At 41.6% G+C, this 12,443-nt stretch overlaps 1 long non-coding RNA gene and 1 pseudogene across 2 annotated transcripts in view; one reads left to right on the forward strand and one right to left on the reverse strand.

Moving 5' to 3' along the window:
* The window catches only part of LOC102745464 (large ribosomal subunit protein eL6 pseudogene), a 721-nt pseudogene extending 599 nt beyond the window's left edge, over positions 1 to 122 (reverse strand).
* LOC145722674 (uncharacterized) overlaps positions 1 to 12,443 on the forward strand; it is a 68,409-nt gene that overhangs the window by 25,103 nt on the left and 30,863 nt on the right. The gene's annotated exons all lie outside the window — the stretch shown is intronic.

A 12,443-nucleotide genomic window follows, 5' to 3' on the forward strand; every position in this document is an offset into this window, starting at 1 on the left:
TTCCCCTTCTTTGGCGTTTTAGCCTTGGGGTTACCCTTCTTAGCCTTGCCACCGGCATCAGCCTTCTTAGCTTCAGGTTTCTTCTCCTTAGTATCCGGCTTCTCAGCTTTTTCGCCCGCCATCTTGCGAGATGGGAAAGAGCAGAGTTCATTTTCAAGCCGACAAATAATTTACTTTTGCCTCACACAATGCTTGACATCTATTATCTCCTTCGCTCTTCGAATGACCTGGGGAGACGGATGGTGTTATTGTGCCCATTTTATAGATGAAGAAGCTGAGGCCCAGAGAGAGGGTAAGTGACTTGCCCAAGGTCACACAGCTAGCAAATGGTACAGCTGGGATTCATACTCAAGTTACTAAATGCCACATCTCACTCTCTGTCCACTGTGTCTTACTGTCTCCATCTCACACTTGAAAAAAAACCAAATCCTGCTTAAAAAAAGAAAATTTATTGTTATGACACGCTGGCATTTGAAGGATTAAGTTGTGAATATTTATAGTTGATTTTTGAGCTCACATCACAGAGCTGGATGCGTATTACTATAAGCTATCAACTAAAATCGCCTCCTCCTCTTCCTTGTTTTTCTTCTTCTTCATGGGTCTCTTCTTTGTAGGAGCAGAAATAAGCACCTGTGATTTTCACCCATGAGGTTCATGGCTATGTGTATTGACACCACTTGAGGCATGTCTTCCGTCAAGACCTCAGTAACAGGGCCCCTGGGTGGCTCAGTCGTTAAGCGTCTGCCTTTGGCTCAGGTCATGGTCCCAGGGTCCTGGGATCGAGCCCCGCATCGAGCCCCGCATCGGGCTCCCTGCTCCGCGGGAAGCCTGCTTCTCCCTCCCCCACTCCCCCTGCTTGTGTTCCCTCTCTCGCTGTGTCTCTCTGTGAAATAAATAAATAAAATCTTTAAAAAATAAAAAAAAAGACCTCAGTAACAGTCTCTAAGATGTGAAGGCTGGGCTGGACCAGTGTGTTCCAAGGCCCCTTTCAGCACCAAGAGACTGTGATTCTGTGCTGGTGACTGTCCAGGGGCCTCTCGCTGAAGAATGAGGGCAAGATGGATGGCGTGAGCGGGAACTTCATTAAGTTCCACACTGGCTTGCTGGGAACTGATGACCGCAGGCCCTGGGCTCCAAGCCAGGCACAGGGACACACACCGAACTGCGTTCCTGCCCTCAAGCCTGTGGGGTCTCGCAGAGGCCCCCAGAGAGGCCTGAAAACGTGCAGTTGTTGTTCACCTGTTTACCTTTTATTGGAGAACTTTAAGGTGTGCTCATATGAGTCATTGAAAGGATATCGACACCTGACTAATCCTTCTTTCTATGCATTGTTTAAAAAGCCCTATTTAAATAGATGGATATTGGAGGAGACATGAACAAAACCATCATGTTGTGTTCTTGGTAGACTGCCTAGAAAAGCAATTCCAGAGACTTAAACAGTTAGGGACTATGCCTTGGAAGTCCAACACAGGGGTGGGGAGGGCCTCGGGCATTTGGACTGGCGTGAGCGAGCTGAGGGAGAACCTGATTAAGAGAACCAGGGTCCAGCTCAAGGGGGGCTCAGGGAGGATGGATGGCATGGCAGCTTTGTTTGGAAGAAAAGCCGGTCAAAGCCACAGGGAGTCCTTGCAGGCCAAAGGAGAGAAAGTTGTTCCCCGGGAGAGAGTGGCATTTTGGAAAACGGAAAATCGCTTCAGTAATATCGTATGTGAGAATCCTTGTTTCCAAAAAGAAATACAATAAACCTCGCAGTTTGAAGGCTTCTTCAATATTTTACAAATCACACAATCATCTCCAGCTTTTGGCACAAAGAAAAATCCACATGACAAACCTTACGGAACATTAGCGATATCAAGATAAGCTACATCTGCCGAATACCAATGAAATTATCCCTACCTGCTGCTGGTGTTTTCGACAATGTGAGGCAGAGGGTCCGGTTTTTTCCTGTTAAAAATGGAAATCGGTGTTTGAGTATTCCATGAAGTTCTTCAGGTTCATTAACAAGGTCAAAATCAATGTTATTTTACTGTTTGGAATCATTTTTGGCGGAACAATGAAAAGAAACCATAGTAGAAGTAGTCTTAATATAATCATTTTCTTTTCATTGTTCTTTATGGGAAAATAATTTGGCCCGAAATTTAGTGGTCCCATCAGGGAGGTGATATCTTTAAAAAGGTGGTCTGAAGGACAGGTTTTACTGTACTTTAATAGGCTTATAGATTAATATAAATCTTAATATTCATAATCTTTACCATTTCTTTTCTCAGTATCTGCTCCATCTATACATCTATTTATAATGTATGTTTCAAATACAAGATATACTTGATTTTTATTGAATATACTGATGGTGCTACAGGGACAGCCACTCGACCTCGTTTAAAAAAAAGGAAGAAAAGAGCCAAGGGGTCAAATTTCTGGATAGTCGGCTGCTGAAAACAGATTTTTGCAGATAATGCAATGGCCTGCCTGAAAGCAGATGTCCTCGCAAATTTGCCACTTGCTAGTATTTGTGTCAATAATAAAGAGATAAGGGTACCCCAAGTGGCAAGTGTGAACTGGGGATGATCATGATGAGATGTGGACTGGCCCCCTGAAAGCTTCATTTTTCTGACTAAAAAATGGAACATTTTCTACCTATGTATGTCCACCAAAGAAAATCACAATGATAACTAGACATGAAGTTTATTTATTAGATAAAGAGGAAAACATGTAGATAGGCATTGCTTGACATGAATTATTTTTATGCGGTCATTTAAGGGAAAAACATCTAATTAACTGATGTTAGTTTTGTTTTGACTCTGAGATTTCTGCTTTGCCTGTCAGCTTATTGTGTTATCAACATTGAAAGAATAAGTGAATCTTGTGTGTTCCTGCACCTGTATAACATTGGTCTGTTACATAAAAAGCTGTCTATTAGAAAAGCAATACATCCTCATTATAGGAAACTTACAAAATATGGGGGGAAAACACATATTCCCACTACTCAGAGATAATCGTGTTAACATTTCTCTTCTCTGTATTGTTTTACACAGTTCAGAGCATCCTATAAAATTGAATATGGATTTATTAAATTCCATTGTATTACTTCACTATTTCCTATTATTGGGTGTTTGGGTGGTTTTAGTTTTATCCTATTACTCTAAATATTAAAGATAAACATGTTTTTACCGATGTCTTTGTTTGCATTTCAGATGATCTCCCTAGAAACTAGTCCCAGAGATAGAATTATTAGAGTAAATGAAGTGAACATTTTTAAGGCCTTTGATGCATATTGCTAAATTGCTTTCCACAAAGCTTAGGCCAGTTTATAGTATAAACTTATTTTAATTAAATTCAATGTCTTTCACCCACATGACTGAAACAAGAGTGCTCTCAGCTTTCCACAGCAGCGCTCTCCTGTGATTTGTCATGGCCTTAGGGTCCACGGTTGCTCTGAGGGAGGTACACGAGGGGTGTAGAGGCGTCTCTGCTGTTTCCAAGGCCTTCTGGGTCATTCACAGAAAGGCTTTTCTTGTTTAAAATTGTGTGGTCCTCAGACATAGTATTTAGCACCTTAAAGATTGATATTTTTAATAAAGGGAAGATAACTTGAATAATTAGCTCTGCATTTTCTTCACCTTTATTTATTGATTGATTTAAAGCAAAGAAACCCTGGAATTTATTATTAGGAAAATGGGACTTAAAGGTATTCATATTTCCTTGCCCACCCAATTCCTAGTTTTCTTGGTTTCAAATATCTTGTCCGCGACACCTCAGTCTTTGAGAAAGCAGTTATGTGCATAGTGTCACATTCCTGCCCCCTTTGTTGGAAGGCCTGTGGCTTTGTGCTTGCTGATGCCTGTGTGTGGAAGCTGGGCTCCCAGAAGACTGAAAACAGTGTCTCCATTTGCAGTCCCCCCATCCCTGCATCTGCGCACAGTAGGTTCCCCCAGATTGTCCACTGTGCTTGAAGCTGTTTAAACCTGTGGTAGCATTTAAACGCTTGGTTATGCCAAGGCTCACTATGTTTGGGTATATGTGCATACCCATTTCCTGGAGCAGCTTTGCTTTCTGGCTCTCTGCTACATCCTATTTCAGAAAAGCAAAAAAAGATGTTGCAAACAGATTTCCTATTTGGGGTTCCCTTAGTCAGGCTGAGAATGACTTTTCACAAGGGGAGGGAAAGAATGGAAGTTCTTAAGTCCAAGAGGAACTGCCTTCTCAGAACTTGGTCCACCTTTGACCATGGCCAGTCCTGAATGCTTTTCTCTAAAGGGACGCCCTGAGAAAAGCCAGGAGTCCGAGGACTGGGAAGAGGCTCAGTCAGGAAACTCACAACCTTAAATGTCTTTGTCCGGAGACTGACTACATAGTACATTAGTGAACTTTATTTTATATGAAACAGATCCTCTTACTATATTTCAAAGTCGTTTACAACTCTGTGTAAAATATAACCTCTTTACTAGGAGATGGTGGAATATAAACAGGAGGAACACAAATATTAATACTATCCTCACCATGCATGCCTTACAAAACACATTTGCTAAGTTTTGTTATATATAAAAATATATTTAGCTACCAATTTTACTGTCATTGTGGAAAATTACACAAGCCAATATATGTAAGTGAATAATTTTACATATAGTTAGTGTCTTTTTTGATTAAGAAAGTCGTTTAAAGGACATATTAATTATGCATCTTATGTATCCTATGTGGCTAGAGCAGCTCTGTGAATAGAGACCTGCCAGTTGTTTTGTTAAAATAACAGAATGCAGCTTTGATTAAAGAAAAAACTGGATGCAGCATATCTGGAAGAACTATTTTTACTATTAAAAAGGAGAGGATCAAAGTTATTGCTTTTTTTTTGCAGATATAAGACTTTTGGAGGGAAGAGCTTTAGGCCACACAAATGTGTGGGACACAATGTAGTGAAGGTTGTGTATTTGCTAAAATGCTTCCTGGCTGGGACTCTCTGATTTAATGGCTTATGTATGTGGGAAAGTAGCCACTGAAACCAAACAGGAAATAACACACTAAAAGAGAAAAAAAAAATTTTTTTTCATTATACTTGTAATTAGAAGCACTGCATTTCCACATTTAAACTTCTTGGGTTTGTAAAATCTCAAGCAATACCCCCCTACCAACCCACCCACCCCCAATAGATAAAAATCTACATTTGAAGAAAATGTTTTACAATCAAACTAGAGTTTGTCTTTGCCTTTTGGAAACAAAATGGAGTATTATCTGTCCAAGAAAACACTCTCTGGAAGTATTTTCCTGAAGCGTGTTTGACTTTTCAGGGTGTCTGTGGGCAAGTGCATCTGTGTTCACTGCTTTGTGGTCTCCTGCAGGCTGCTGGTGGTGGCTTTGAATGGGGCAGCTTCACAAAATCTGCATGAAAATTGGGAATTGTCAAAGTAATTTGCCATTTACTGACTCACTCCCTATGCCTTTTGTGTTTGGATCAATAAAAACTTAAATTCTTTACCTAGTTTAGTAACAACCTATTCTGAAGCATTACATTCCCCCTAATCTTTGCGAGTTCTGGTTGTACAGTTATCCATTTTCAATGATATTCATTTTAAAAGGTTAACAAACGAGAAACTAAACCAACCATACAAGTAACAGCCCAAAGAACACTTTCCAAAATGTGTTGCCGTAGTGCCATTTCAAATTTAATATTCATGCAGAGGAAAGCTAAAGGCCACCAAACCAGGTGGATAAAATGGTACTGCATTTTATGACTCATTCTTAAATGAAATCTCTTAAATATTGCTAATGAAGCCCGCTCTCCCACACAGCCTTGTCGTGTGCCCTTTCTAGGCTGGTTCAGTTCCATTTCCCTGTCTAGCAATTTGCCACAGGCCCCTATTAAATGAATTATCACGGCCCCTAAATCATCTCTGCGGGGGTTTCCTCTAATCCCATCAAGACACTTACACTCCCTTTCTTCCCTCCTGGTGACATAATGAATTATTATTTCATGGGGAGCTGTTAAAGAGGCCCCTTTGGAAGAGTGGAATGTGCGCAGGGTGGGGATCTGGGCCGCGAGGAAGCAGGCCGGGTACCAGCGCCCCGGGCGGCTGCCAGGGGCCCAAGGGCGACAGAGCCACGCGGCCACCAACTGCCCTCCCGGCCGGCCCGGGGGCTCGAGGCGGGCTGCTCGCGGGCGACGTGCGGAGAGCACCCGCGCCGGAGCCGTCCCCCTGCGCCCGCCCGAGAAGGGGCTCCGGGCGCCTAGGAGCGCAGGGCAGAGAGAATATAAATGTTTTCCCTAACTGGAGGAAACACTGCACTCACAAACCACTTGCGGAATAGATTAAGCTAATTTATTAAACACAGTTTGCCTAGTGACTGAGCTGAGCTGAGTAATGATTTACATTTTTTTCTTTTAAAAAACATTAATAACAGGAAGTCAGGGGCCACAGCGGCCCTAACGGAGGGGCGTTGGCTGTGGAGGGCGCGGGTGGCTGGGTCTGCGGCCAGGCCTGGACTTGGGACGCGAGCGCGGCCGAGCTCTGGGGCCCGTGCCTCCGCAGGCCGCTGGGGACCGAGCCTGTGCCCGCGCGGGGGGGGGTGGGGGGCGAAGACCCAGAGACCGCGCCCTCCGGGGGAGCGAGCCCCGTGGGGTTCGGGCGCTAGCAGGCCAGCAGGCCGGGCTGGGGGTTTTGGTTTTGGTTTTTTATATCTTGTTCCCGAGGAGGTTCAGACCACTGCACACATACCAGTGCTGGACCTTCCTTTGAGAGCGCGGAACGTTAAACACTTTAAAGGGCAAGTCTTGCAGCAGCGACTGTGAACAGTGGTCCGTGCCAACAACCCTCTTTTCATCATAAATATGTTGTCATATCTCTTTACTATCCCGGCATGAAGGTCTTGGGTAATATAACCTACTCAAACACATCATTTAAAAAAGAAAGAAAGAAAGAGAGAAAAAGAGAGAGAGAGAAACAGAGAAAAAGAAAGAAAGAAAGAAAGAAAAAGAAAGAAAGAAAGAAAGAAAGAAAGAAAGAAAGAAAGAAAGAAAGAAAGAAAGAAAGAAAAAGGAACAGATAGGAAGGAAGGGAGGGAGGGAGCCCTAGAAGGGAGAAAGGGAGGGAGAGGGGAAGAAAAAACACGATGACCTAATTGTAAAGGAAAAAAATAACAACAAATAACTTACGTATATTTCTCCAAAATGACAAGTGTAGAATGAAGTAGTCAAATGCTTATACCACTTTATGACAAATTTTGATTTAAAATTGTCCAATTGATTGGTGTTGAACTTTTTTCGTTATAGTTGACATTCGTGGGGGGGTTTTTTGTAATTGTTGTTTTTAATTTTTTTAAACTTATTTATTTTAATAACCTCTACATCCATGGCGGGGCTCGAACTAACCACCCTGAGATCAAGAGTAGCTTGCTCTTCCAACTGAGCCAGTCAGGCGCCCCCATAGTTGGCTTTTTGAAATAAGGGCTAAATAAGTATATTTGCTTGTACGTGCAGAATCATCCCGATTTGGATGTGGTCTGACGGAGGTATTTTGAGGAAACTCCAAACCCGCCAGCTGCACTCTTGTCAATAACCTGATTTTCCAAAGTGGTGAATGATGCTTGGTAAAGTGGCAGACAAAACAGTGTACATAGTAGTTGTATCTGTGGAAAACTAAGTGTATGTTAAAACTATGTGAAAACACCTGGTGTTTATACGTAGAGTGGAGTTGAAGATAGTAACCAAAGGCTTTCTCACCTACGTGTGTCTAAACGTCCAAGTCTTGAACATCTGAAATCGTTCAGCCAGTGGAGGGATGAGACAATTCTGTGGGTGCAATGCATTGTCTTTTGGACAATAGCATTACCCCCTTGAGACACACTGACCTAGAACATTATTAGTCTTTAAATGCCTTGCATTATTATTTCATAGGGAACAGAACATTTTGCATATGCTGCCAGAATGTTTGCAGGTCCCTTGAAACCCGTTCACAACTCTGTATAGAATCCATGTATTCTGGATTATGAACCCTTGGTCTACAGTGGGAATTGAGAGATGTAGAATCATAGAGTTGGGAAGAACTTAGCCCGGACCCTCGGGGGAAATCCTTTAGTGACAGCTCATCCAAGTTTCTAAAAACTATATCCTGGTTTTGGTTTCATTTGGGTACTCTGTAGGAGACTCGTTGCCTTCCTTGTTCTGAAAGTGGACCTAAAATTACTTTAGCTTTTAGAGCAGCTTTACGGCATTGTTCACTTCTACTGAAGTTGTGGACGATAAAAGCCCTCAATCTAGTCCCCTTGTTCTTGCTAAGATGTTTCGCCTCTGTACTTTAGCAGTTAATTTTTTGTATCCAACTGTAGGACATTACATTAATATCTGTTAAATGCTTTCTTGTTGGAGCCGATCCTTCTTTCCAGCCTGTCTAGAGTTCTTGGATACCAATTTTGTTTTTGAATCTATAAGCTTTCCCTTCTAATTTTGTGTGATTTGTAAGTCAAAATATCAGAATTAATTATTACAAAAAGAAAAACAGAGAGAGGCCTCTCTTGCCAATGCTGCACCATTAATAATAACACCATATAAATGTTAGGTTTTTCTAATGTCTGCATTAACAGCTGCATTATGTAAGCGTATATATCACCGTGTATTTAGAGCTGAAGAAAGAAGACAGTGGACTTTAAAATGTGTGTGTCTTCGTTTGTTTTCTTTTTTGTTAGAAAAGTTTGACATTAATTTTAAGAATCCCTTAGAAGATTGGTGTTCCCTACTCTCAATGTGGGAATTTTGTTAATCCTAGAAATAATATTATTCCAAATAAAAATAATTTTTAGAAGAAAGAAATTTCCCACATCTGTACCATTCTAACATAGTTGTTTTCATGTTCCATGTTCCCTTCTGTATCTTCTAGTTTTTGTGCCGGTCTTTACATATTGCACGCTGTTTTCCACATGTGTTTTCTAGTTTCCTATTAGAAATGGGTGTTAGCTTGTATTTATTCTTAGGTAAAGTGAGTAAAAACAGGCAACAGAGAGTCTTCAACATAGCTTTACCTAAGTGGGCTGACAAGCTAAAACCTTTGCAGGCCTTTGAAAAATATTATCACTGTAGTAGTGAGGTAGGACTATCAGATTCATTTAGTAGCTCACTTAAAAAAAAAAAATCCTTATACATGTGTTTAAATCACAAGTGGAAAAGGGTGACCAGTTCTTGAGCTGCTGGCTTGGAAGATCCTGAAGTTGTAATTTAGAGCACTTTGGTCTGTAGCTTTGGTTCTGCTGGAAAGCAGGGCGAGGAGGCTGAGAGAGGTGGTAGAGAGGCCATCTTGATTCATCTCTGGTTTTGGAGGGCATTGGGCCAAGTGTGCTGGGGCAGTGGGGGAAATCACCTCCTCATCTGAAGTTCCTTACTTCTCTTTCTCTTCCCATGATGTTACCACCTCTGGACTAGTTGGACCTTTTCTGGGGACCCAGGTGGAGTGTCTACCCTTGGGTATTTGTCCACAGCCTGAGGAAGGCTCAGCTAAAGTTTGATTTACCATTGGTACCTGCTTTTCTGTCCTCTTATGCTGAGTACTATATAGAACATCTTCATTGGAATAATCCTTATCTTTTAGAAAATGGACAGTGATGGTGGCTACCAGTTTTTGGGCATCTAGTATATGCCAAACAGTGTATACTTGTATCATTAGGCTTTACAACCATCCTACAAGGTAGGAGTCATCATTTCCATTTTAGAGATGAGAAATGCTCAGAGAGGTTAACCAAACACAGGGTGGCCTATTTTCACAGCGCATTTTCTTGTTTTACCCTGTAACAATTGTCTATTTAAGTGTCTATTTAAGAACATACTAATTTGAGCAATGTAAAATGACATCACAAGATCCCAAGCTTTAGTTCTCATTTAAGAAGACAAGAGAAGGTGAGCAGAGAGATCTGGGGCTTTTCCAAAGCAGGAAGGACAGTGTGACATCTCCCAATGACTTGTCCCTGAACAAAGCACACGGTGTTCTGGGAACAGAGGGCAGACACTTGAAAACTTAGCAGGAGGGAATGATCCCAAAACAATGAAGCCTAAGAGATCAGTTTGGCGTGTTTTTAGGATATAAAATGTTGGACTCAAAATACTTAAATTGTAGTACAGAGTCTATCACCAAACCACTGGGTGACTATAATTCAGTTACTGAAGTAAATTCCTCCAGCCTAGGCTGAATCAGTGTTTGCTGAATCAATACATGATGATTCTTTGGAGTAGCTAAGAATTCCTTATAAGCGAGGTATAAGGAAAACCTGATCTTGTTTAGTATATGCAGATGCTTTTCAGCCTTTGAATGGAAACTGGCCAGCCACTTACAGTTTCTGACAAGAGAGTGATCCTTGTCAAGCTCAGAGATTATTGGCTTAAAGTACATTCTTTGTAATATCAAGTAGGGTATAGGGACAACCCAGTTCCACAACTGAGGAAATGCTAAGTCTTTAACTGTTCCCTTCTCCTGAAATAAAAATGGTCAGCCAAGGTTGTTGAGGGTGTCCTCATCCTTAAACTGAGTCCCTGCTCTCAGACAGCTCTAAGCTCATGAATGTAAGACTAACAAGGGCCACACTGGTGCTGCGGCCCATAGGGATTCCAAGGATCTTCCCGAAAATCAATCCCAGACTTTATAGCATTACTGAATCTTCTCAGTTCCATATAGCCATGGCTGCTCTCATTGTCCCAGTGTATAATAGCATCAAAACTCCAGGAAAAATCGGGCTCTGATTCAGCTGATGCTCAGAAACACTCTTTAAGGGAATCCGAGGATCCAAAAATTCTGGCGAGTTAGGTCAGTGTGCTTAGTTCTGCAATCCACATGAAAGTAAAGACTGTGGGTCTGGTCAGATAATCCAGGACCTTTCAATGTCCTGATGATTTATTACCAGAGCGAATAGAAATATTGCAAACCACAGTATCATTTATCATGTAATTACATATCTTTCTGGGAGATAACGTACATGAACACAGAAGCGATGTAGAGCTACACTGTCCTTTGCTCTGGGCCTCAGTTTCCTTGCCTGCAGTGGGAGAGGTTTGGGCAGGATGGTCTCTGGATCTTGAAGGTCTCTGGCAGCCCTAACCTTCAGAAGTCTAGACAGATAGGGTCTTACACAGATGCGTAAGCGGCCTTCTTGAGCTATGGTTTCATTGGTACCACCTCCTATCCATGCTGCGTAGATATTTAGCCTCTCCAAGCCTCAATTTCCTCATCTGTAGAAGTAGAGGAGATGACAGTTCTTCTTTTTTTTTTTTTTTAAGATTTTATTTATTTATTTGACAGAGAGAGACACAGCGAGAGAGGGAACACAAGCAGGGGGAGTGGGAGAGGGAGAAGCAGGCCTCCCACTGAGGAGCAGGGAGCCCGATGTGGGGCTCAAACCCAGGACCCTGGGATCATAACCTGAGCTGAAGGCAGACGCTTAATGACTGAGCCACCCAGGTGCCCCAACAGTTCAACTTCTTAGGGTTATTGCTCTGATTATTAAGGTAACATATGTAGACCTCTGAGAAGGAAATCTCAGAAAGCACCCAATCTATATTAGCTATTACTATTATTATTAGGACATTCCATTGTCATAGTTTATTGTTGTTGTCTCGTGTATTTCCCTATTTGTCTCCTATCTCTCCTTGTTTACTTCCACTTTTATTTTTACCATACAAACTATCTTCAAGGGTTAAACTTTAAAGGAACCAGTAATGAAGGGTCAAATTTGAAGTCCAGGAGTGAGAGATCCTAATAATAATTGTAATAGCTAATATAGGTTGGGTGCTTAATAATCCTAGATCTTGCAAGGATTGTAGACAGTTAGCTCCCCTATTTTTGCCACTCAGTATATGCCTATCTTTTGCCCCTATCAAACTTTCTATCTGAATACAAACACATGTGTTAAGAGTGTTAATATTGGAGATGTTTAGAGGCACCTGGGTGGCTCAGTCAGTTGAGCATCAGACTCTTTGTTTCGGCTCAGGTCATGATCTCATGGGTTGTGGGATCTCATGGGTGTAGGACTCCGGGCTCAGCAGGGAGTCTGCTTGAGATTCTCTCTCTCTGCCCCTCCCCCCACTTGTGTGCTCTCTCACACATGCTCTCTCTCTGTAAAATAAATAAATAAATCTGTTAAGAAATATTGTGGAGAAGTTTAGAAACAGATATTTACTTTGAGTATCTTCATTTTCTTATGTGTTAGATCAAGCGGGATTTGGATTTCCTTAAAGACTGTATCTGGAGGAGGACTACTATTTGGATAACGCTTGTGGAATCTTATTTTCTGTGTGATGTATTAGGAAAACATAATATGTCAAGCTTTTTCTTTTTCAGACATGTTTTCTACTTAGGCTACCAGAGGTTGAATAAGCATTCCTGTGAACAAGCTCTTTAAAACATTTATATTTTCTCGTTCCCACGTACCTAAACTTAATTAATGTCATTTGCTTCAAAATATGCCCATTCCATTTCCAG

Source organism: Leptonychotes weddellii, chromosome 7 (genome assembly GCF_054177405.1).
Source record: "Leptonychotes weddellii isolate Sample4059 chromosome 7, ASM5417740v2, whole genome shotgun sequence".
Taxonomy (NCBI): Eukaryota; Metazoa; Chordata; class Mammalia; order Carnivora; family Phocidae; genus Leptonychotes; species Leptonychotes weddellii.